Source organism: Argiope bruennichi, chromosome X1 (assembly GCF_947563725.1).
Source record: "Argiope bruennichi chromosome X1, qqArgBrue1.1, whole genome shotgun sequence".
NCBI lineage: Eukaryota > Metazoa > Arthropoda > Arachnida > Araneae > Araneidae > Argiope > Argiope bruennichi.
Window position 1 is genome coordinate 46,731,789 of NC_079162.1, and position 27,613 is coordinate 46,759,401.

General features: G+C 26.9%; 1 protein-coding gene across 7 annotated transcripts in view; it reads left to right on the forward strand.

Moving 5' to 3' along the window:
* The window catches only part of LOC129959014 (dual specificity calcium/calmodulin-dependent 3',5'-cyclic nucleotide phosphodiesterase 1-like), a 601,405-nt gene that overhangs the window by 415,889 nt on the left and 157,903 nt on the right, over nucleotides 1-27,613 (forward strand). Inside the window, exon 1 of one of the 7 annotated variants that reach the window (XM_056071784.1) lies at nucleotides 19,776-19,834. The exons of the other annotated variants lie outside the window; for them this stretch is intronic. The gene's annotated coding sequence lies outside the window, so the exon portion shown is untranslated. Of the gene's footprint in view, nucleotides 1-19,775; nucleotides 19,835-27,613 lie in introns of those variants that run through there. 7 annotated transcript variants of the gene reach the window in all.

Sequence of the window (27,613 nt, forward strand, 5' to 3'; positions counted from 1 at the left end):
ATTTCTAAAAAGCAAAAATTCGTTCAGTCTAGGATTAATACAGTATCTTCTTTTCATAAGCATTTACTTTTTCTCAAGTATAGAAGTTTCACATTGACAAAATATTTCTCTTTCCTTTGGATTCAAAATTATTATTATTATTTTTTTGCATCTCCTTTTGTTACCCTGCATCTTATAGGAATGTATTCCAACGTTTAAGAGCGAATGTGTAATATTTTCTAAAACATATATCAATTTTTTTTCATATTTTATTTGTTATTTCAAGTTAAACAGTAAACGACGGAAGTTTTTAAGACCACTTGCACTCAGAGAACAGCGATCAAACAAGATACATAAACAACACTCATTCATATTTACATTTAATGCATGGAATTGAATAGAAACATTTCAAATCATATTGAAGGAGAAATTTGAAAGTATTCCTCAACAGTCCTTTATCTGAATTATGTGAGTAATATTTCAACGAACATTTTTGAAGAATATTTCTTGAATAAAACTTCTTTCAATATAATACTTATGTTTGCAAATCTGATTTCTTTTTTTTTCGCTCTCGTTTCTCTTCAAAAAAATATACATACTACAAAAACCTCTTATTTGTGTTAGTAAAAAATGAGAAGAACAGTGCTTGAGAATAGGGTTTCTCAAAAATTCCCGAGCACACAACGATTTAAATTGTGAGAAAGCGTACATGGGGAAAAAGTTTTTCATGAGTTTTGAAGAACAGACCTTCAAGAAGAATTGGATACAATGTTTTATTCCCTTTGCCGTAGAATTTATTTCCAGATAAAACAATGGAATTTAATATATTCATTTAGCATAAGATAAGTAAAAATCTTTGCAAATCAAATAATAAGTAAGAAAGAAACTTTTAAAAAGAAAATTCCTTTGGGATTTTTCTTTCAAATATTAAAAGCGCATATAAAGTTGGAAACAAACGTATAAAAAGGTTTGAACAAAAGCTAGAAAGTGTATATAGACACTATTTCAAGCTAGTTTTTTGAAAAAAAAAAAACTTGTATCTATTGTATTATTTATCTTCTTACTGAAATATTTAATATGAATTCAATAGCCCAATTTTCTATCGAATAAAATCCATTTTAATGCATTTAAGTCAGGGAAATATTTTAAAATGAAAATAATTTATATTTATTATGAATTTTATATACAAACTATCTCCTTTTTTAAGTGTTAAATGATATTCTATAAGCGAATTTTCCTCTCTGTATCTATAAAGTTGTGTATGAAGATAATCAAAATTAATCCAATATCTAAATTAAAGTGACCATTTTAGCCCATTATATCGCCGTTACTTTGCAAACATTTATTTCAGTTGAATAATTGTATAAATTAGAACCCAGATCAAAGATATACGATATTCAAACACTTAAATAACTCGAATCTGAAAATAATCTGGAAAAATATGACTTGAAATTTAAATAGGGCTCCATCTGTATAGATATTTTTTTTTGAGTTTTTAAAATAGGGTATTTATATAATATATTACAGTAAAATTTTAGATTTAAAGCTCTTTTAGGTAATACAAATAAAATATTTTATCATGCGTGCTAATAATAAAAATGCGTAATTCAATTTAGTATTCTTTATTAAAAACAGATAAACATAAATTTATGTTATATATGGGACGGTATGTATAATAAGGACATAAAATTGACGAAATATTTCTTATTGTAAAATATTTACTTGAAAAAATATTTAACGTTTTGTAAAACCTAAGCTCAATATTTAAGAAATTTGCATTTTTATATTTTATGGACCACATATTAATTTTATTATGATGGCAGTCCTGATAAATCAAGGTTAGAATATATTAATGTAAAAGCCTTTTCTTGGAAGATAAATTCTACATAGTATAAATTTAAAGGAACTTTAAAAAAGACTTAAAATACTCCCATGAAAGATTCAGCATGAGCTTTCTATTCATGCTGAGAAAACTGCTCAGTTAAAATTAATAATCTTTGTTTTTTCTGGAAGTACTAAATATCATTTTGAAGTCCGTTATATGCAATTAAATGCATCTCCATACTGCATGCAAATAATAAAACTGAAACTTTAAGTATTGTAAAATAAAAACCAACTTTACTTCAGATTTGCATATTTACATTCTTGAAAATATTTTTGTTTATTGCTAAAGCAGTTGCTTTCCCCAATCAATATTAAGACATTTTTCGAAATATGTGCTTCAATGCCATATTAAATATTTTTTGAATAAATAAATCAAGATCTCCTGCTTTCTTTCTTGCATATACTTTACAGTTTTCTAAAAATTTAGAACCTCAGTATCCAGTTGCCAAAATATTGGCTTTAGGACGTACTCGAGATTCGATTATATCAAGAATCAACTCTATACACTGACTTGATTGAAGTCGAGGTCAACCACCCTTCAGATGATGTGGTGCGGTGTCTGACAACCATCCAGTTTTGAATAATCATCTTAATTACGGATGATTATTCAAGACTGAATAGTTATACTGACTTGATTCAAATCAGTGTCAGGTGCCCTGCAGCTAATATAATATGGAGTTTGATACTCACCCAACTTTTTAATATTCACCACGGTTACAAGTTACCTACTCTGACGTAATTCAAGGCGGTGTCAGACATCCTGTAGCTGGTATGATGTGGAATTAATATCCATCTATTTCTCGAGTAAACATCATATCTCTAGATTGTGTACGTTGACTTGATTTAAATAGAAGTTCTACAGTTAGTAAGGTATGGGGTCGGACACAAATACAATTTTTGAACATCCTTCTTGATTACAGGCGGTATACGCTGACTTGATTCAAATCGAGCCAGATGTCCTATGGTTAATATGTGAAGTACGATACCTACACAATTTTGAATAACTATCATGGTTTTAGGTTGTGTAAGCTGGCTAGATTCAAATTCAGATGCATTTCAGATGGCTAGAGTCAGATGTATTTCAGATAGTAAAGTGTGAAGTTCGAAATCCACCCAATTTTTAAGTAACCATCTTGATCGTGAAAGGTGTACGCTGACTTGATTCAACTCATAATCAGACCTCCTCCAGCATGTAACATGAGGAATCCAACACCCGTATAACTTCCGAATAACCATCATGATTATTGTATCTAAAACCAAAATTTTCGTCTCAAAACATCTAGTATTTAAGTTTCAAATCATGATTTAAATTTAATGAGACTAAACTAAACAAATCATAAGTAATTCTAAAAAAATACGACATATTTTAAGTAAAATAGCAAAGAATAGTTACTTTAATTTATCCATAGAATCAGAACCGCTTCTGCAATAAGAGGCGCCAAAAAGATTTCCTTTGATATTTTAACAATTTAATGACTGAAGTGAGAAAACAAAAAGGCACCAAAAGACATGAATCATGTAGAAAAGTATATTGCTCAATAAAGAATGGCAAATCCTGAGGGATATCTATTATCGACGGGAGCTGTCAGATCAATGTCTTGAGATCACGATGATGACCGTTAAGCAGAGGAAATCATAACAGCAAGCTCGGAGCTACATCACACTAAACTTCAGTGGAAAACCTGATTTTAAAAATAGTCTTGTCATATTCGTTGAATAAATTTGTCATTTTTAATTGGAAATTCAAAAAAGAGAAACGTGTACATATTTAATGAGTACATATTTCGTAAATATATATATATATCGACTGTGTAAGTTTATTCTCCTTAACAGAAATTCTCATCAGATATTCTAAAAATAAGATGCAATGCTGGTTATAAATGAAAACGTCATGTTAAACAAATCATGCTTTGTTAATTTTCTTTCTTGTTATGAATGGTGTTTAATTAGTTAGAATAATTTATTTATCCCAAAAAAAAATTCTAAGCACTTTCATTAGTGAAAAACAAAGAGATACTGTTCATGCTTTATTTTTAAATAATTATAAAGAATATTAGAATAAAGAGACTACTGCCTCTCTCGGTCTCAATATTTCAATCAATAGCTCTCAATCAAGTTCAGTAAATGCATAAATCCTCTGATTTGGCAATATAAAATGTATTTTTCTTCATAATTCCAGTTTTATTCTAGAATGACCATTTGAACTCCTTTCTATATAAATTCATCTATTTATATATAAAATCCTTGCGTTGCTCTGAATTTAAATGCTTTTATGTATAATATTTTTAATGTAAAAACTAATTTTATTTAAATTATTATAATACACATAATCCTTTTATTATACTACACCACTTGATTGTCTGCCCTGACCACGTAATAGCTTGAATCAATTCTTTTAAGCAAGGTTTAAATAACTACTTTAAACTAATAAAAAAAATTCAAAACATATGAACAAGAAATTTCAAAAAAATATTTGTTCAGTGAAATAGAGTCTCATTATATTGCAAAATAATCTCCGTTTTATTTTAAAATGGGTAATAAATATTGAAAAAAATTTGTTATCACTGAAAAAGTAATATTTTAAATTTTAAGAAGGTATGAAAATATTTTCAGTAAAATAACCTTCTCGAAGTTACTGCATAAAAATTGTAAAATTTCAATTTTCTAGTTAAATGAATATTTAATGAACTTTTAGCCTTTGAAAAATTGATTATATACTTTCTCTTGTCCTATAGCATATGTGTTCGAAGTTTGGTTAAAATATGTCCAATCCTTTAGGAGGAGATGTAGATCATACATAATAATACAAATATACTTTTGAAAATAAATAATACATACATACATAGTCACAATGACTTTTATTTATATAAATAAATACTATGTATATATTAAATATTTATAATCAGATTTCTTTTTTCTCATGATGAATTTTTTTCTGCGATTAATTTCAGTTACCTCTTTTATAACTATGATTTAAATTATTGGTTACAAGTTCCATTTCTGATTACATTATTTGCTTTATTTTTTGTTATTCTATTATTTATGTAGATTTTACTTAAATAAATATATCTTATTTTGTCTTTATTTCAGAGACCCTCATAATATTTATTTAAAAATCCGTTACTTATAATTAAATATTAAAAAAAGTTCAGTTGCAAATAAAATTATTGCATCAAAATAAAAAGTTACTTTAACCAATAAAATGCTGCTTTCGCCTTTCATTCAGTTAAAGCATAACATTTTTATTTCCAAAATAGGCATTATCAGTTTCAGCTGTAATGAGCGCATTTCAAGCACATGTGTAGGTAAAGGAGAGTAATCCTTTGACATTAAGTTGCACCAAAACTCAAAAATAGTTATTAAATGTCAAGAACAACAATTTCGGCATATTTTCTCGAGGAATGATAGCCATTTATTCACCACCTGCGGTGTTCCATGTGAAATTCCGATCTATTGACTGACATTGTTTCCATTATAACAAACTTCTGTTGAGAGTATTCTGATCTGAATTGCTTTATTCTCTCTTCTCTATATATATTCCGTTGAACGTTAATCTAAACGTTTAACATTCCGTTGGCATTTACGATCAGTTTAAGTATCGGATCTCAGAGAGAGAAATATGGATATTTGGTTAACATTATCTTGGAATAACATGTATATGACAATAATGACTCGCGGTTGCAATTGTTGCTTTTAGGAAACTAATTAAAATTCGATATTAACATTGAACAATTGTAGCGCTGTAACTTTGTATTATCATTAGACCCATTATTTATTTTGTCAGAATTGCAAGGCACTATACCTTTAATAAAAGCGTTCTTTGCACGTTTTTGAACGATTTGGTATTAAATATAAATTAGTTTTTTTTTTACCCAAGATTCTTGCGTATTAAATGTTATTCTCTATCTTAATTACCCAGGTATTTATTGAAACTTTTTGTAATATTAATTTGTGCATTTTTCTTCTTCTTTTCATACCCAATTTATGGTTTTAGAGCTACAATTATTCATTTTTTTACTGACCTTTTAATATTAAAATTAAAAACATTGTCTCAAAAATATTATTTTTAAATATGTATTTAGAATCATTTTTTCGTAGATTGAGCACTTTTTTACTTTCTCGTCTACGAAGTATACAAAAAAATACTGTAATTGCCGAAAAAAAGATGATTTTAATGAATCTTCACGCTTCATCCCATACTAAGGAACATCTGCTTGTTGTTCTTCCTCTTGGACAGACAATCATGTGTAGCGACACTATGAGTTCAATAAAGCCTTTTTTGTTTGATTCAGTACTATATGCATTGTATTCATTTTTGCTCAATTATGCTTTCGTCATCGTTTAAGCACAAAATGCTGTCTCTCATTTCTGAATTTCATCTCTCTGTGATGGTTTCCCGCGGAGTTATGGCAAAAAAGCACATGTTGCTTAAGTTTTGCACACCAGTGTAAATAGATCAAATTTAGTACATAGATTTAGCATCTGAAATGCAGATATTTATCAAATTTTGAATTAAATCCGCCAAAGCTTTCACCGTCTGTTTATCTGTATTTTCCAGTGCATGTAAATACGATAATTCAATAGCGAACAACTTAGATAAAAGAAATTTGGAATATGATTTTTTTTCATTAAAATTTTAGTTCTGCGGAACATTTTTGTTTCTGTTATTGAAAAAAGACTCTAAAATGCGTATTAGATGGCCTTGCCAAGCACCATAATTTTATACAATGGAAGGAGGGGGGAGGATAATTCATTGTAGAAAATATCGGAGAAAATTTCGGGTGGACCACTCCGTTAGGTTCTGTTTTTCCTTTATAATTAATAATAATAATACTTATTTGACTTAGGATATAATGATTCTATGATTTTTTTTCTGTATTCGTATATAACAGAGTAGGAATGAAGTTGACTCTTGTAAAATTTGGAAATACATTCCGCTTAATATAGGAAGTCGCTTATATGGGACATGTATTCTCTCATAAGTTTACGCAAATTCAAGCATATATCTATTTTGTAACTGCGAATATTACTAATGATGTGTTACTTTTAAGGTTCGCTCTTCATATATAAACAAGAAGTAAATGCATAAAATTAATTTCGTCAGCAAAAAAAAAAAAAAAATGAAAACTTTATCTATGTGCAGTACGAGACTGCTTACCGTGATATGTGAGAATGCGCCAAGACATTTTCTGCCGGGCTTTTATAGATTGGAAGCATAGGACTTCATTGCATTTCTTTCCGAAAAAAAAACGAATTCATGATCTTTCTTCCATTATTTATTTACATAAAAGAAGCATTATCGAAATAATTTATGGAAATTCGAACTTGTCTCTGATTTGAAATAACGTTTATTACTAGTGAGACGCTGCTCAAGTTGTAATTCTTCATGCATTAACAAGTAAATATATGAATTTTCTTTTCTAAACAAAAAAAATGAAATTACGAAAATGCAAATTTATTTTATATGTATTATAAAGTGTAAAAATTAGTCCCATTTTTTTCGTCGTGTTTTGTGTATTCATTTTACAAGATAAAAATTTTTAACGAGAATTCACTGTTTTTCCTCTAAGAAAAAGAGAATGTTTGGACTTCGATCGATTTTTTTTATTTGCAAATATCCAACTGAAGCGAAACTAAAAAATTTTTTGTAATATCATATTATAATTTCAAATCCAAGGAAATAATTATTGAAATAATAAAGCTTCTTTGAGCGAAACGATTGTTTATATATTCGATTCAAAATTTCCCAGCATCGTCTGTAGTGCCATTAACTGACGCTCTGCAAAGAAAGTTCGAGAACTTTTTGATTTGCTTACTATCCACTTTCGACTCTTCTTATTGAGCTCTTGTATCATATAAAAACATTAAAGAAAAGTTTCACAAAATTTATCTCTGTAATATGAGTCTGTTTAATTCCTACTTTGGGATATCTTTTTCGAGTTTGAGAATGTACAAGATAAAAAAAAATTAAGATCAAAGATTTTGATTTCAGCATCACCGGATTTATTTATTTCTCCTTCCTGGTCTCTGAAAGAAACAAAGAAAAAGAACAAACGCAAAAAAAATTTAGCCTTTTTTTTTTTTCAAAAAGCTTTACATCTCTCTCGAGAGACGCGAAATAGTATTTCAAACATATTCTTTTGAGACATTTCGATCATGTTGTGCAAAATACGCTCAGAATTGATTTGACTTCCTTTCTCAGTTTTGAAGGCTCAGTTAGAATCTTTTTTTTTTCTCCTTTTCATTTGCGATATAAAAGTTATTGATTAGGATTTAAGTACTTTGCTGAGCAAATATGTAATCCTTTTGCATATAAATCTGTTCAAAATGTAACTTACTCATGAAAGATAAGAACAAGTTAAATGAGAAAATGTAACTTACTCATTTAACATTTCAAAAAGTAAAATCACATTTAACATTTGGCAATATTGTTTGATTTTTGAACGCTTTAATATTAGAAAATTTTTTATCCACTATGGTTAAAAATTAATTTTAATTGAGTTAATTTACTGAAATTAATTCGGAATTTCATGATATCTTAATTTAATTGAAATTTCTAAACTGTAATTCTGAAATCAATTACGTTAAAAATTCATGTGATTTTAATATTTACTGCGAGTTTTTTTTATAAAAAGAAAGTCTAAATAATATTAAATATAGTTATCTGTTAATAACATCGTTGAATTTTAGTTAAATTTTCCATTTCAAAAGATAAATTAATTCTTGTTCAAGAACTAATTTAAAATGCATTTATACGTTTTCCGAATTTCGGAAAATGATATATAAATATTTAATTTTTAAATATAAGGTTATGAAAAGATTTTCAACAAAAGCCGAGCACTAACTTTTCACAAACTAATGTTTCAATAGATTCTTTAATTAATATTTAAAGACTATGTGAAATCTATATAATTAAACTTTAAAAATTGGCGTGAGACTTTCTATACATAAAATAAGAATTTCATTCTAATTTTTAACAAAGAAAATAGTTTTTTTTAATTATTAATAGAAATTTTATTGTGTTTTGTCAAACATTACTTGCAAAGTTTTAACCAAATAAAAACCGAAAGTTATTGATATAAAAATTGCATCATTTGAATAAAATTATTTTTAATTTTAAATATTTAAAAAGCTTTCGTTAATTGATAATTATTTTTAAAATAAAATACTATAAATAAATTATTTTTCAGTACTCTTATTACTTGTTTAATTCATTTTATATTCTATTAAAACCGTGCTGCAGGTAATATGTCAGAACCTCGTGTTATAGAAGTATAGCAATTGTTACCCTATGTAACGTAGGAAATGTATTATCAAAACATCACGTTGTACTGTTGCAATTTTTGTACTGTATTGCATGAAAAACTGCAAACAGGATTCCTTTTTATAGAAAAGTAAGAGTTTGTGCACTGTGATAAATGAAAGTCCTGCTATTATAATATAGAATTGTAGAAGACTAAATTACAATATTAATAACGATTTGAAAGTATTTGTTTTTAATGATTATTATTGAAATAACAAATAATCAAATGTAATACGTTTTCAGAACTTGAAATCTAAGTACCGATAACTTTTAAAATGTAATTCATTTTCTTATCTACAATATAAAGTTATCAGATATTAATCTCCTTTTATTTCCGGATCAAACTGTTCTTCTATTTATTGAAACAATACTAAAAATTCCTGTTGGTAATTTATAAAACAAAATATGCTACCTACTTCGTTGATAAAGTTTTATCTTGCTAGATTTAAATATTTTTGTTAGTCCAAAGTTAATTAAAAATTCATATGCTTGATTAAGTTACTGAGAAATGTCAGATAATTATATCTAATTAGTACAGAGATAATATTCTAAAATGATAATTTAATGTGTTAAAGTCGTTAAAAAATAAGAGCGGTGAAAGGTTGAGGTATTAAAAATAAATCAAAAACATTGCAGGAAAAGGGTTGATCTAGCACTTAACATATTACAGAAATACATTGTGTCAAAAAATATACACACATAAATTATTAATAAAAATGCAACTAAAATCATAATTGTCTTAATTTAGATAATCAACTAGGCAATCAATTAAATCAAACTAATCAACTTTGGGCAATCAATTAAATCAACTGCTTTAAAAATATATATATCTTATTTTTTATTTATTCATATGCATGTTATTTTAATAAATTCACATCTAAAATAAAAATGAAACTAATTCGTAGTATCTTTCCTCACCTTCGGAATCAAATGTAGTGCATTTTCTTTTAAACATATTTTCTGTATTTAATTTTTTTTTTAATTTTACATATTTATATCTAGAAATAAGCATGTTTTTCCAAAATTAATAAATGTTGACTTCAACACACGTCATTTTCTTCGCTACATACATTCAAATAAAAGCAAGCCTGAATTTTTATTTCATTTTGAAGTTCACCTAAGTAATCTGAGCTCCACGTAGAACTTCAGCAATATCTAGAATTTCTCTCATTAAATACTCAACTGCGAAATATGAAACGCAGAAATAAAATATGATGTTGCTTTTCCTTCACTGCTTGCAAATTCTTTAAATTTGAAACAGCAAAATTTATTAGGTAATTTAAAAGCAGGCACGAAATGCTAAGCTTTATAAATTTAAATTAAAAGTTTCCAGCTTTTTAAGAAAGCCATTTATTTCATATCAGCGCTTAGGCTCTTCATTCCTGGAGGATTATTCCATTTCAGAGCAAAAGCAGATTTGTCATCGTCGCATGAAAAGGTCTGCCACTGTCTTTCGATTTTTCACAAAATCATTAGTCATTCTTTTTATTAAACTCGAATGAACAAAAGTCAGAAACTTCAGATGAAATCGTCATGAAGGTAATTACTACACCGGGTAATCAACAAAGGTTTGAACGTACTGTTTCCAGAGTAATTAAATTGGAACAATAACTTTTATCGGAAGCGTACTTCAGGTTGTTACAGTTAAAAGAATTCTAATTCAAAATTAGGCTTAAAAGATTCTTTGTAGTACCTGACAAAATGTCCTTGCCATAAAGAGTGTGCTTCAGTTGAAAAGCATTGCTTCATTTAAAAACAATTTACTATATAAAATCGTTTAAGGAAGAAAATATTTTTGAATGCAGGAAAATTTGGAGATGGCACATTTTATGAGTTAATCGTCTCTTTTTGTTAGCTGACAAGGGGCTATATTAATCTTATTTGAAATTGAGCATTGTTTCCTGTATATTTCGCTCAAAGTTTTTCCTGTAGGACAATTTTAATAATTAAACCTTCAGCTGTTTATTTTTTTTAAATTGATATTTATATGCAACGTTTTTAATAAGTTCAAATATTTTAATATGAAACGAATTACTATTAACAAACAATACTATAATATATAATATAGTTCAATAATATGATAGTTAAGGATAAATATACTAGACCTTGCAAACCGATAGATTCAATTAAAAATAAAATATCTTCCAATTCGTGTGCAACCAATATTGGATACACAGTATTGAGCGTTTGAAATTCATAAATAAGCGTTTTAACTTATTTTAGGGGCTAAAATTAGTAGTTTTAATGGATATTGTATTTTAGTCACATATGTTTCCGCCTAAATAAAAGCATGGTCTAGTTCATTAATTAATTTATAAAATATCAACTGCCTTTTGCAACCAACTGATTTGCCTGAATTATTAGTTTCATAAAATTTCAATCGAATATTTTAAAGACAACTTATGCTTATTGGCTTATTCAATAAAGTATTATTAAATTTTAATAGTAATGTAATTTGTAATATTTTAGAAGCCATTTAAAATTACATTTATTATGCTATACGCCTTACTAATTTTCAATTAAGTTCACTTAAAATTTTAAATTTAGTTTTAAACGTGACAAAAATTTCTTGATTTTCGTGATATATCAGTAGATTATTCAATAGAATTTTCTCAAATTCAACAAAAAAAAAATCGGTATATTTCAGTAAGAAAGTAAAAAGGTCAAGATAAAAGAGCGATAGTATAAAATGTTTACAAATGCTCAACTTTTTAATAAAATTCGTAATTTTTATTTCGAAAATTTAACATTAGCCTTAACTGCCACAATATTTAAAAAAAATGATTAAAAGCATGCTTTGAACAGAAACCTATTAAATATGCGGAAAAAATGCCGCAGCTTCATAACTTGATCGTCAACACTGGAAAAAATTCCAAGTTGAAATATTAGTGGCAACAATGAAAACGGTTTGAGTTTTATTCCCAACAATGAAAATATTGTCGTGAAATATTCTTAAAAATATCTTTCAAAATTAATTAAATCGTGATTAAAAAGTTTTACAGCAACTAAATTAACAAAATTTAAAAATAATTTTTGGAACTTTGAATCAGCTTAAAAATCTTTGTGTGCGTGTGTGTGTTAAAATATTTTTTTGAAGTTATCTCTAAAAACCTCTGAAATCTTTCTTGATTTTTAATTAATTAAAATTCTAATTGAAATTTCAAAAAACTGCTCAGCGATGCACATTTGCAACCTCTGAAGTATATGCGTGCCAAATTTGGTAAATCTAGATCAAATGATCAGTTCTGTAAAGGATAACCTCTACATATATTCTTCTTTATTATTAGCAGAAACAAACTAAGTTTTTAAAATATTTTTTTGTTCATGAAGTTTATTTTTGTAAAAGATTATATTTCAAATAAGCTTTTGTGTAACATTATATCTAATATCAAGATATATATCGTTCTTTCTATATTAATTTACTGTACGTAATATTTTACTTACAGTATATTGGGAAAACTATTATTTTATTGTTGTTATAAGCATTCATCTTTGACAATTGATTTAACTATTTATTAAAATGTTATGCCGATAATTTTCTTATAATTACAAAAATGTAGGTATTCTAATTTTTTATGTTGTCATCATTACAATTGAATTTAAAGAAATTTTTTTGAAAAAAAAATCATATGATTTTTTCTTTTATTAATTATTACTTTCATTCAGATTCAATAGCTATAAATTATTTCTCATTAAAATAATAGTAAGTGGGCAACAGTTAGATAACCTCCTCAAACTCATATTCTCTACCAAATCAAGTAAACAACTGATTAACTATTCCTTTGACTTTCTGTCCTTGTGACATTTCCAAAATAAGTTCAAAGCACGTTCTTGACTCCGGAACAATTTGTTACGTCAAGTTCCGAACATCTTTATTCAGCTGTAACTTTCAAGGAATTTGTCGTCTTTGGAAACTCCACAAATTTGCTTGTTCTGACTCATAACTAATTCATAAAACTTTCCACTGTTAGTTACAAGAGCTGGTAGCCTTCAGGTTATAAATTAGTTAAAAATGGTAGATACAAGTCAAAAATTTAGGCGTATTGTAGTAAAAATATTGCTACCATCATAAACTTTGCAAAATGAGTAAGTAACATTTTGTTGACAGGTAAAATCGCATTTCTTCGATGAAAAATAAGCATATTATATGAATACTGAAACAATGGATACATTAAGTGTACTATTTTTTACTACTTTATATCATATGAAGAAGCGTTAATTTAAGCGAAAAGTTAATTAAAATCCTTTCAAAATTTAAAAAAACTAATTTGATTTCAAAGAAAAAACATAGTTTTTACATGGATGCAGGATTTTTTAACTAAATACTTTATCCTGCATTTTAATCTAATTTCTATTATTGTAATTCCTTCATTTTGTAACAAGTTTTACGCACTTTTATTTAACTTGATTTGTTTCATGTTTGTGAAGATGGAATACAGTACTCGAGTTTTCAATCACTTTCTTATTCTTATGTAAACGAGTTTCCAAATTTTATACAGAAGTGTGTTGTCAGTGATACATTATAAATTATTTTAATATTCTCAGAACTTAATTACCATTCATTCGAGTAATTTAATTAGATTTTGCTCCATACGAATGCCGCCATCTGTTACCGAATTTGAAAAAATAATGATTCAAACTTTCCATAATATTTATGATAATAAATTGTGACATGCGTTTCAATACATAAATAGAAGTGTCTTAAAAAAATTTGCTTTGAATTTTTAAATTATTTAGATGAGAAAGTTCGAAATTAATTTTTTAAAGTTCAATTAAATTTTTGATAAAAATACACAATTAAAACATTCTATAAGGAATCCTACATTTCTATAAGGAATCTAAAAAAATTTAAACTGGCAAACTAAATCGATGAATTAACTAATAAGAGAACAATTAGCTTAAACATCCAATAATTTAAAATTATCAAAATTAATTTTTAATTAAATAATTAATTTTAAAATTAATGTTTATTTGTAAAATTTAACATTATCACATTTAATATTACTAAAATAATACATCTTAGAATTTTAAAAAATGCTAAATTAATTTTCAATTTGAATTCGATTACGCTACTTTTCCATTTTAAAATATTAATAAATTTTATATTATTACTGAATACGGGACTTTAATGGAATTTCTGATTACAAACAATGATACCAATTACATCCCAGTTTTAGCTTCCATATATACATAAACCGAATAGATAAAGCTAAAATCGAACCATTCATTTTTTATAAAAATCAATTTGGTAGCAGAGCATTTAAAAGGATTTTCTTGAATTATTCTTCAAATTAGCAAATCGATTACTTTTAACCGGAAAATACAAACAATCCCCCAATTAACTTTGGATTAAATCTACTTCTGTAGTCCAAATGCATAATTTATCTCCGGGAAAAAGCCATTAATTGTAAACTTACTTTTTCTCAAAGAATGCAAACAATCTTTTTCTTTTCATTTTTAGCATTTAATACTCGAGGGATAAAGTTTCGACATTATTATACATATTTAAAATATATTTTGGCTCGAAATGCAGGTACCGTTTTAATGCCTCTATGCAGTCGATATAGAAGATATAAATTTTAATTGTGTGAATATCTATCTTCTATGTTTTGTATAGCCTTCAATAATCCTGATAGCAACTCAATAATGTAATGAAATAAAAATGAATGAAATTTATATTGCTTGTAATTCTGTGTAAATTGCTTGTCTTTCTGTGTAAATTTCATTCATTTGAGGTTAATTGGCCTATTTAATAGCAGCTTTTCAATGCTCTCGAAATGCTTCCTCAATTGTAAAATGTTTTAGTAAAAAATTATTTTCTTCAAGTGTTGTCAGAAAAATACACAGGATGATTCAAAAATTCGAAGAAATTTCAAAAAATGAATAATCGCAAACAAATGAAGGTAGGAAAATGCCATTTGTGAAAGAAGAAATTTTTTTCTTTTTATAATACGAAATAAGGATTTAGTGGTAGCACTGCACATTATTTAAACTATCAAATGTTTCTGAAGTTGTTGAATCGATGCTTTCTTATCTTATTAAATTAAAGTGCAGCCTTATTTTAGTTTGTCTTCCAAAATGTAGGATGACACATTAATCTCTGTTTTATCTCACGTAACTTTTCATTGAACTATGATGTTAATATCTCTAATTTCGTGACAGGAAAAAATTCCGTTTCATTTCCATTCTTTCTGTACAAATTTCAGTCTTCATTCATTTAAGGTTTATTGATTTGTAATGTTTCTCCAAACTTCTAAAAAACCCTTACGAGGCTTAGATGGCACCTTAACGAGGCTTAGATCCTTTCATAAATATGAAATTTCCTTTAGCTTAAAGCTAAGAACATTTAAAATAATCAACGCAATTGATTATTATACAATTTAGTAATATCTTAATATTTATCACCATAAATTCTAAATGAGGAAATTAAAAAAATGAGCATAGGAAAAAGAAAAATGATTTATAATATAAAATATGCCGATCCCTCGAATGATTAAAGCACAGATAACGTTTTTGGACCACACAAATATATATATTATCTTTAATTTTTTATCTTGAGGATTTTAAATGTGCAGTAAAAATTCCATTAAATCAACATAGCCTCGGTTATCGTAGTTGTGAAATTCTAAATGCACCTAACCTGTAAAAGCACTTACTTGAACCAGTGTAATTTTTACTCATAAATCGTGAGTTACTGTTGGCTAAAACTCACATATGCGTTTAAACTAAACATTTACTCCAAACCCCTTCTGACAGCTTTGAATAAATAAACAAAGAAGCTATTTTTTACAATTATTTTTTTAGTTAATTATGCAAGAACCTTATTTTTACCTTAAATTTTAACTCAAACAACGTGAAAAAGAAAGAAAAAATAACATAAATGACACCACATTCCCAAAACAATTATAATCTGGACGTTATTTAAAGCCTAAAATTAAAGTTTACTAACTTCCTGCTCTCCTACGTTGATTTGTGACGTCATGTCGCTGAATAAAGTATAATATACTCAATCTAAAGTTACTTTGATTCTCATGAGTATTCGGTAGTTGTTAACCATTTGTAAAAGGATAATTTTTCTCGCTTCTATTAATTTAACTTCACTTGCCTCATTTTGTAAAAAATAAATTTTTTCACTCGACTTTTTACTCGCTCAGGAAAATGCCATAATTCTGAAAATAGACAATCGTACGTTCTTAATAATAAATATTTTTAATAATTTCAGAGTTTAATTATCAATAAATTGCTTAAATTTTATTTCAGTATGATAGGCGCCATCTGGTAGACAGTTTGAGAAAAAATAGGGAAATTGAGCAAGATTGCATATAAAAAGAAAGAAATTTCTGAAACATTAGCATTAAAAATGTAATTAATTTTATATTTATAAAAGTGATAAATTACTTACATTTTTATAAAATTTTCTAATGCTTTTAAGAATTTTTATTGTGTGTGTGTGTGTGTGTGTGTGTGTGTGTGTGTGTGTGTGTGTGTGTGTGTGTGTGTGTGTGTGTGTGTGTGTGTGTGTGTGTGTGTGTGTTTTAGCTAACAACCCCTTTTTTTAAAGAGCTTTTTTCATTTTTATTGCTGCTATGATTTTTAAATGCCATGAATTCTTTCATATATCTTTACAATTTCTATTCAAATATTGTATAGGCCTTTACCGTCAGTTTTACGATTTTTCTTGAGAAAAAATTACAGATCTAATCATACTAATATTATTATTACTAAGTAATGCTGAGTGCTTTTATTTGACTAAGAAATTTCATGATAATATAATAATGTGAATCATGTGCATGTAATATTTCTCATAAACATAACGCAATAATGTGAATGTATAACACGAAATAATAATAATAAATATTCACATGAATTTTCCCTTTTTCAGTAAATGCCAGTAAAAAATGAGAGCGGAAAACTTGATTATTTCAGTGATGAATACAATTACTATTCTCGTTCATTGAGTGCTTTCTTTTGCCTATTTTTCTTTAACATCATAATATTTTATTTAACTTTACAAAACAATTAGTAATTGATTCTAATTTAGAAATTTAATTTTAATAAGTTAAAGTCTGCACAACCTATATGAAACATACTAATATATTTTTCATAGCCAAACATATTTGAAGTAAATACAATTGCAACGATATAGTCTTGAAATGCATATGACTCAAATAAAATTACGTATTCAAGAATTATTTTGTAATTAAATTTATTTGGGAAAAAAATTAATTTAAAAATTAAGGTAGAGAAATACGTGATGTGAAACTGGATTCAAATTTTTTTAAAGAAATTTTAACATTTTTCTTTCGAAGAAAATTCTATGAGAATTATGAATACATGCGCATAAGATTTATCTTCTTTTCTTTAAATCTAATGGAGTAACAATAATAGTTATCTATCCATACGAGTGGCAACCAGAAATGAAAAAACCTTTCAAGCTGCCATGATTTTTTCACTCAAGGTTTATCCACATCTTCTCTTATATTTCATTTCAATGCCAATAAAATTATTGTTTTTAGTCACATTTTATTCTTTCAATACTCTGCTCAATCTTAATAAAATTTACAATTTATATGAAAGTTTCTATTTGAAGAAAAAAAATTTAAACAAAAAACACAGTTTGTGAATAACACGTATTTGTTGTATTCCTAAAAATAAATAATTGTTTTACCGAACATCGCCTTTTATCAATTTAACTTATTAGAGAAAAGATAATCAACAAATTCAATGCATTGAAAATACAACAAAAACAAAAGCTGGCATTAAGCACGTATTCCTTTAAATAAATACCCCATTGTTTGAGAGCTACACCTATTATACGTAATTCTTCTACAGTAGAAAAATCCTTTAGGCAGTCATAAAAATAATATATAGATACAAAATAAAGCTAACAATAGAACCATAAGTAAGTTGCGCGTAATAAATATAAAGCTATGTAATAAAGCGAACTTTAAATCTTTCACCTCTAGTAAAATGTGATTCCAATTGTTTCTCTAGAGTAACAGTAACGCTGTTGGCCAACTCATCTAATTAAATACTACGTATCACAAAAAAAACTACGCCTCATTTTCTCTTTGAGAATGGAACGAGATGTCTGAATCGCATTTAGAAGTGAGTGTACAAAAGAAAAGATTACTTGCTGTATAGAATGCTTCGGCACAACGTAAGCGTATTTTGCCTACATTCGTAAGTGTGATAAAGGAATAGCAGTTTTTTCACGAACGAGGCTTATATACCCGTTTTGTCATGCGAAGAGCTCTCTGCTATTTATGGAAGGAAGCTATTTTTTACTCGCCAATATAGCCATCGACTGCATCAATGAACATGGACATCTGAAAATGTATGTAATTTTGAGTCAGTGAAATGGAATATTTTCTGAGAATTTCCATCTTTTAGGATCCAATAAAATGGTTCACATTTTTTGGTGGATTATGCCATTTTTTTTAATCGGACTAGTGCCGTTTTGGTAGGTGAAAGTTGATAAGCTTTTTCTTCAGATCGATTTTTTTTCCGTTTGCGTTGTATATTTCGTATCATCTGACGAGGCAGATCTATTTCCTTTTTTCTTATAATATTTATTTTTCAAAATTTTGATGGAATATGCATCATTGAGAAAGTAATTTGCAGATGTTGACTTGAGCAAAACTTTTTAGATAATTCGTTAAAGATGTCAATTTTATTCAATACAAAAAAAATTAATAAATAAATGTAAAAAATCAATCGATACTAAATTCTATTTTAAGATAAAATAGAATGCTTGGATTTAAATCTTTGCTTGTTACACAGTTGTAACAATTCTTTTTTATTTAGCTTATAAATTGTCTTAATATAAATCACAATATCTTCATTTTTTGTTTTATTAGATACCCTTATAATTGTCATATGAGTGCAAAGTTACGTTACTTAATCCTCTAAGTTCGTGTCATATCTTTTGTGCATTCCATTTTAATTAATGGATGAAATGAAAAATTTAGTGGCGCGAAACCAAATGTGAAGTATTTATATGAGATTCCTTTTATTAGCAAAAAAAATATGTACTGTTTTTTCCCCTTATCAGTAAATGCATAATGCAAAAATATTCATCTGCAATTTCGTAAAAAAAGTTTATTTCTGTCTCATGATGAGTCTGTTTATGGGAAAATTATATGGAATATCAGTGAATGAAAATTATTACAAGAATCAGAAATTTTATTAATTTTTTTAAACATGATAGATTTTGAGAGTGAATTCCAAAATCCGCAACAAAGTAATGTTAGTTTTAAACAGTTTCTGAAACTACTCGACAAACTGTCGGATTTTACATCTTAAATAGAAGAAAAAATATTTTCATAATTATAAAACAGCATGCTAAAAGATTCAAGAATTTTCAGCTACAAACTGATCTCTCCTTGCATGGCATTTTGAAGAAGATAAAGACAATAACAAAAAAAAGTGTTTCTTTGCTCATAACTCAAGTTTTTTTGTTGGTATTTGTCATGAATACAATAGATTTTGCAACATTATACTGAAATAGAATATAACGTTTGGAAAGATTTGCTGTTATGGATGGAAAAAAGAGAAATTTAGAAGAAAGTACAATTTTAGAGGATATAAATAATCGTGAGAAAAGACGCAAGGAATATGTTTGTCAGCACTGTCAATTTAAAACAGATTTTTCAACTTTTTTTCTTGGTAAGCAGTTGTTTATATTTAAATTTAAGTCTTAAAATTATTTAATCAGTCTTTTAAGTTTTATAATTATGTCTCACTTTTGAACAATACTTTTGTTAAAATTGCCTTGCAAAATTCGAAATATATATATATATATTCGCATTTCCTGTATTTTTTCACAAGAAATGTGAAAAAATCAAAATTTTGGAAAGATCAAAACCCTAATGCATTGGAATAACTACGGATATTTTTATTTGATTATATTCATATAAATTTTTGTCAATTAAAACTTAGATTTTATCAGAAAATTATTTTATTCGTGTAAATAATGCATTTACTCAAAAGATGGAGTATTTACTAATAACATATTTCCATGTTTTAAACTATATTTGTGAGATAATTTTTAAATACGCATCTAAGAATCTAAAAGGTTTTAGACATATTTGTACCAGTTTAATGCTTTATCGATATTAATTCAAATTTTTTATGAAATAATAACATCATTTAATTTTTGAGATTCGTTCCCTCAACATTTTCCGATATTTTTTTATATTTTATATGCTACGAAAATTACAGATGTGAAAAATATGCTACATAGATCCTGTTCTGAAAAATTTGCATCTCTATATTTACTTTCTGAAATTTCTCTTATTCTTTCATTTTTCGCTATTGAATTTTCACGTGTTGAATATTTTAACAAACTATCCCCCATTATTCGCTATCTCCTGTATTAAAAATATCTGCTAAAAGAACGTCTTAGACTGCCACAAATACTCCTTATCAGTTTTCGGTTCCTAAATATCTTAAACACTTATTTAAGAAATGCGATTAAAAAATAGTTAAATTATAGATTTATGGGTAATATACTACTTCCTACATTAAAATATATGCACCCTTTCTCATTATTTTGAGCATTTCTTGATCATGAATATAAATTCTCATAACATAATTCTATTTTTAATTCGGCAATATAACTTCAAGAAATGACAGAGTGAGATTTATCCAAGTAAAGCTACTGTATCTCCTTGAGTTAAAAATTATGGTAACGTTGCTTCCTATCTCTTTGACACCTTAAAAAAATTATAAAAACGGTGTTTAAAATTATCAGACATCGTTTCTAACAGTCTTCAAAGAAATACCGCTTTTGGGTGCTAAATATTTCGTAACACTTGCTTAAAAATAGTGATAAAAATATAATTATAAATTATATTTTCTGCACACGTCGTATTGAATGTGAAAACTGAAATAATTTACTGCTTCATAAGTGCCTCATATGAGGTATTAAAGATATAATTATAATGAGATATCATCAATAACGGATAACTCGTGACCTGTTATTTTACAAAATAACTAGTAATTCTATGGAATAACGAAATTATATATTCTTTAATAGTAATATCCTCAAAAAATGGATGCAAATTCGATATGACTTTTTAGACTTTTTTTCTTTAATAAATTTATTACACTATTGTTAGCATTTAACAAAAAAAAAAAAACTTTCGTTCCGTGTATTCCGAAATTATTAAGAGAACTGCCAATGCCCTCGATTCTTGTACTTCTAAGAGATTAAAGTATAATTCTCAGTCCAGAATTTAAATTATCTTATGAAAAATGATATTTCTATTTCTGTTTTAAAACAATTAATATGAACAAGCATAAATGAATGTTACACTTTTAGTATAAAATTTCCTTAATTTTAAACAATATCAATAAATTAGAAATATATAGGTATCTTTTAAATGTATTGATTGTTCATTTTAAGTTTAATTAATACTGAGCCCCCTTATTAATGTGACTTTCGCTTTTGTTTCTCAAGCATTGCAACTTTATTTATAAAAATGGCATGCCTACGTCTTGCCCTAGCATCTTGGCAATCTGAATGACCCGGTTGCCACAACAATTAGTAAATTGAAAATCCCCACTGCAAGTGGCTCATGTAACGATGCTTTAGACAGAGGTAGGATCCGGCATCAGCGGTAGATCCTTTAAGCCGGAAACATCACCATTTCTGCACCCTTATTTAACGCTTTCTTTATCTCCTATTTATGAAACCTCTCCAGAGATATGCTGTTTTATTTAATAAAAATATTTTGACTAGATAGTTTATTTACGCAAAAATGAATTTAAGGAAGAAATTTTTAACAACTAAGACATTTTTAAAATCCTTTCTTGGTAATATAAATGTTAAAAGCATATCTCTTTTAAAATCGTTACTATAATTGCGTTTAAAAATTCAGCAATAGTAAATATTTTAAAATTATCTTCCAGAAAATAAAGGGTGACAATACTTTGGCAATTTAATTCCCAATTGTAAAACCACAGAAAATAACTTACCGATGAAAACAAAATTCCAAAAGTGAAATTTCCTTGTTTATTTTACTCTCACTATTTTTAAAGTAAGTTGAAAAAAGGTGAATACCACTTTATTTCTCAAAAGTAAAAAGGTCGGAATGACATTTTGAAAAGTATTTCGCAATGCGACATTTCTTCTTCATTTGTGAATTCAAATCTTTTGCGCTGAAATTTTTAAAGAATTGAAGGCGGAAATGTGCTTATGGAATTCTTGGGTACTATATTTTATACCTTGCTATTCATGAGTTATTTTTTCTTCGTATAATTCTAAAATAAAATGGAAAATAGGAAAATCGAGTTACACATTCATCCTTAAGTAACGACTTCTTTCAAGTTTAAAAATTTATACGGAAATTTCAAACCTCAATAAATTCATAAGCTGCATAACATCGTATCTCTTGACAGAAGTTATCTTCTTCTGAATCAAGATGCATCGTAAAAGTCAATTTTAGTTCTCTTTGCTCTTTCTCTAATGCAAGAATAATGAATCAGTCGATCAATAATATTTTATATAAATAATAATTCTGAAGCAAAATGAGGTAATGCATGGAATAAAATTAAATAAAGTTATTCAGAATTCTTCTTATCGCAAATAAATTGAAGTAGATGTTCGTTAGTTAATTGCACAGGGAAATAATTGACTTTACTTCAGTGTATCGTGATTATCGATTAAATAAATTCGTTAGAAAGAAACGAATACTCAATTAATAAAAACGCACTTTTGTAAATGAAATAAACAGTCTTTTTTAAAGTTTTTATTATTTTTTACTTTATATTTCATTATTATAAATATAATGTAATCTTTAAATAAATATCTCATATTCAATATCAGGTGACGCCACTTGTACAGAATCAAAATTTAGTTCAATTAATTAACTAACTGATAATTAAGTTCAGTAAATATTAAAGCAATGTATGATCGCGCATCAAGAACACATATTTTTACAATCACGATACCAGTTTGTAAAGGGACATAAACATAGAAACTAATTTATCATTTAGTATTTAATTCTAACGCTTAAACAATTAAAAAAACTTAAGGGAATTGTTATTGAATATTCCCCTGGTCTCTTCTTGTTTATATGCTTTCAAATCCAGATAGTTATTGTTGTATAATTATCCATAATTTATTTATAAATAGAAAAGAATATTCCTTGAAATTAGGGAAAACCAGATAGGCGACCAAATGGTGTAAATTGAAATATTTTACGTAATGCATTCTTTAGGGCATGAAAGCATGATCTGATTGCGGTTCAAAATTGCGATGCCCATCAGAAAATACTCTTTGAGTTGCTTCAAAACAGGACGTTAACATAACTAAACTAGTTAATCTAGTCAGAAATAGTTCAGAAATTTTAATAATTTAAAAGCCATGTTGTGTTCTTTAGGCAAATATAATACAGATCAAATACATATGAAATCTAGACCACTTTTGTCATGGTAGTAAACTCTAGCTTATTATGGGGCAAGTTTATTTTATCTGCGTTTTGAATTCTTTAAAAAAAATTGCAAAAAATTTAAATGTTCATTACTTTCAAAATGAAATTTCCATTAAAACCATCAGATATAATCATTTGCATTTGAGGTCTATTAGAGCTGTTTTTAAACCATATTGCAGTTTTGTGTTAAGGACAATCATAACATGAATCTATTTGCTTGATTACTTTCTTACTATATTTAGGATATTTTTCTTTTTAAAGAATATTTTCGAATTAAATTTCTCTGCTATCCTCAAATTATAAAGTAACTGTCCAGTTAGTTTCAATGATATATTAACTAAGTAGGACTCATCAAAGAGAGTAAACCGCGAGAATTATTTATGTAAAATTTATCCTTTTTATAATTCACCAGCTTAAAAGATTTTATGCTTGCGACGATTACAAACTATAAGAACAAACAAACGACGATGTTATTTTTAATTACACATTTTTAAATCTTGTTTTAAATTCCTAAAAATAAAATTATTCAATCGCTTGTTCATTCATTTTATAATATGCTGGAATTACAAATTCTCCGCTGTTACTTTTCCGATGACAATACAATATTTTAATAACTTAAGAAATTAGATATCAATTAATCAATCAATTTTTCTTTTTGGTTCAATAAGACAGGAACCATCTGGTGGTAAATTTAAGAAAGCATTGTTTTTTAGTTTCCAGAAATATTTATAATAATGAATTTTGAAATAATTTAATGATTAAAAAGGAGAAAATAATTAAATATATAACACCTTTCTTGGCGTATTTATAAACATAAAATATTTTATTTAAAATCGAGAATCATGACAAGAACATAAAAAAATAAGGCGCCGACATTAATACATATAATAAGAAATAATTTGAATAACTTAGAATTCATGCTTTTGTGATTTTGTTTTAAATCTAAGAATAATCAATTAATAATTTCATGTTTTTAAATACCCTGATAAAAACACTTTATTCCTTAATCTGTCTTCCTTTATATCGAATATATTTATATAAATCTTAAAATAAAAACCTTCATGGTTGCTTGCCATTGATAAAATATTGAACCCTTTTAACTATTATATTTATATTTTTGAAAATGCGACGTGCCGAAAAAAGTATTTTGAGCGCATTTTTTTTTTCTCTTTTTATCAATGTAAATAGATAATACATAAAATTACATCATAAAAAAACCATTCATGTACATCATAAAAAAAACCATTCATGTACATCATAAAAAAACCATTCACGTACATCATAAAAAAAGGAACTATTCACAGTATTCATAAAAGAAAGACCTAATCATAAGGATTATAAACTCTTTGCACAATATTTCATTCATAATTATTCCTAAAATATTTTAAAAGGTTAATTTCATTTTAATATCTTTTTAACTTCCGAAACAAGCTTTATACGAAATGGTGAAATAAGGCACGTTTTGGCAATTAATATTTAAAACTGCGTAGTTCGTTCCTTGAGACTAAAGGTGAACCAAAAGGTTAAGGCTTTGTTTTTGAGGCAACCAATTCAAAAGCTATTGACGTCATTGTTTGGAGGCACAAGTACCAGCCAAAGATGCTTAATCATTGCTTCTGAAAATTTATTGAGGACATTCTCTCTCCTTAGAATTACGTAAAACGAAACAAGAAGATTATTTTAGCTAGATAATACCTTTTTTCCAAAAGCTTTTAAGTTTTAACTATGATGTATTTTACTCTCTTTCTCTAGAATTATTTTAATGTATGTTGCGTTTTCCTAATTAAATTAAGATGCTTCATTAACAGCTAATTTTCACCAACTGCCGTTCTCCACAACTTTATATATCGAATTTGACTAATTAATACCAAATTCTATGCACCATAAAACTAGCTTAATGGAAGGCCTAATGAACTGTTTCAACCGAAAATTGAGTCACTTTTCTCGGTAATTGAAAATCTTGTATAACTTTTTCAGTTTACAATTCCTAATAGTCATTTTTTTTCAAGTTCATTGAAATAAATATACATTTAAGTTCATCTTTGATTTTATAAAACCAATCTACATAATAGGTAAATTTAACATACCTTTGAATGTCTGAGTAAAACAGTTCTAAGAAAAATTAACCAGAAATTGAATCAGCTTTTCCACTAATTTAAAATCTGTATATCTCCTTCGATTTGCACTTCTTGATTTTTTTTCTTTGCCTTTTTAAAATTCATTGAAAAAAAATCATATTTTAAGTTCATGCCATTCTTTTATTCAATTCCTACTATTAGTTCACACTCTCCCTATATATATCGTGTTCAAATTTTCAATCGTTAATAAAATACTTTTTATTCATGCACTCAAGTTCAAATATATTTTTTTAACTTGTAGGGGATGACACTTGAGGTTAATACAGTTTTTTTTCAAATATTAATTCATTAATTATTAAATTTAATAAATTCTTAATACTTTAAATAGTACTTTAGCAGTTTGTAATGAGAATTGAAATCAACAGGCAGTAGCTCAATCGGTAAAATGCAAGGATTTCAGTATTTTTCACGTGAAGGTGAAGAATGCGAGTTCAGTTCTTTCAAAAGTAGGAATTGACTTTAAATTTTTTTTTATATTAATTGTTTCTGAGTAGTTTGATAAAGCACCAGTTTGGTTTTATAAAGCTAATCGACAACTTTAACAATCCTTTCTATTTCTCCATAACACAGGTTCTGAGGAAAATTAACCAGAAATTGAACGTCCTTTTTCATTAAAGGAAAATCTTGAATATTTTCTGCAATTTTCACTGATAATATTCACTTTTTTGCCTTCTTAATCAATGAAAAAATCATGTATTACATGTAATACATTATATTATTATAGTTTCGGTTCCTTAATTAATTGATTGGTATGTAACATACCAATTTGATCCTAAAAAGTCAGTAAGCCCGATCGATGACTTAAATATTCTTTGGAATTTCTGAATAAATCAGTCAATAAAAAATACTTCTCACTAAAATATCGTCTATTATAAGTGAAAGAAAATTTTTAAGCCTTCATTAAAAATTAAACATATTATTCAAATAATTAAAATTCTGATCTATTAATATATTTCTGTCAACGCTTCACTCTGGATGTGTTCAATTTTATCTCCAAATTTTTCCTTAAAAAAATTCTATAAAAAAATTTTTTTATTTAGTATACAAATAAAGGCGTGTATTTTTTTATTCATTTGAAACTAAATTTCATCGGCTGCATATGTTATTTTGCACGCTACAACTCAATGTCACATTTTCGGTAACGTACGATATTTGAATACATAAGACAAAGAAAATACAAGAAATTAAACCATTCTAAATGCCAAAATCATAACATTACAGTCAAAACCATAAATCTAACATTTTTTTTCTAATCCAATCCTGTCCATTGACATTTTCTAGCTGTCCTCATAACTCAAAACTTAAGAATGAATTTCATAAAAACTAAAGCGGTATAAATTCAATCCACTTATAAATTCTACTCCTACTCGGTAGTGACTGAAAGTGGGGTTATCCCCCCACCATATTGGATAAGTCATCTATGAATATACATATGCAGTCTTCCAAATGTTGCTTGGATTCATCAATGAAGTTAAGTACTATTCGGTTCTAATTCATCTTAAGTAAAGTGAGTGAATATTTCAGATACCGCCTACCTAAGAAGTGAGTTGAAATTGCGTTTCATCGCGGTTTCGAATACGACGAAATCACTTGAGTATAGAGAAACCTTGAAAGCCTCGGAAAGAAGCCATGTTCTTAAATTTTTAATTTGAAGCGTTGGTGTAAGCCAGCATTAGGTAAAATTTGGGAGTATAAATAGTAAACAAAAGGAGACTCTAAAAGAAAATATTCGGGAAACTGAGATTAAAGTATTAAAATAGATCCAGGAATGCAATTAATTTTAATCAAATAAGCTTGGTTTAAACATAGGATTAGAGATACGGGTAGAACCAATCTGTATTTCTATCATTGTTAATTAATCATTTATTTAA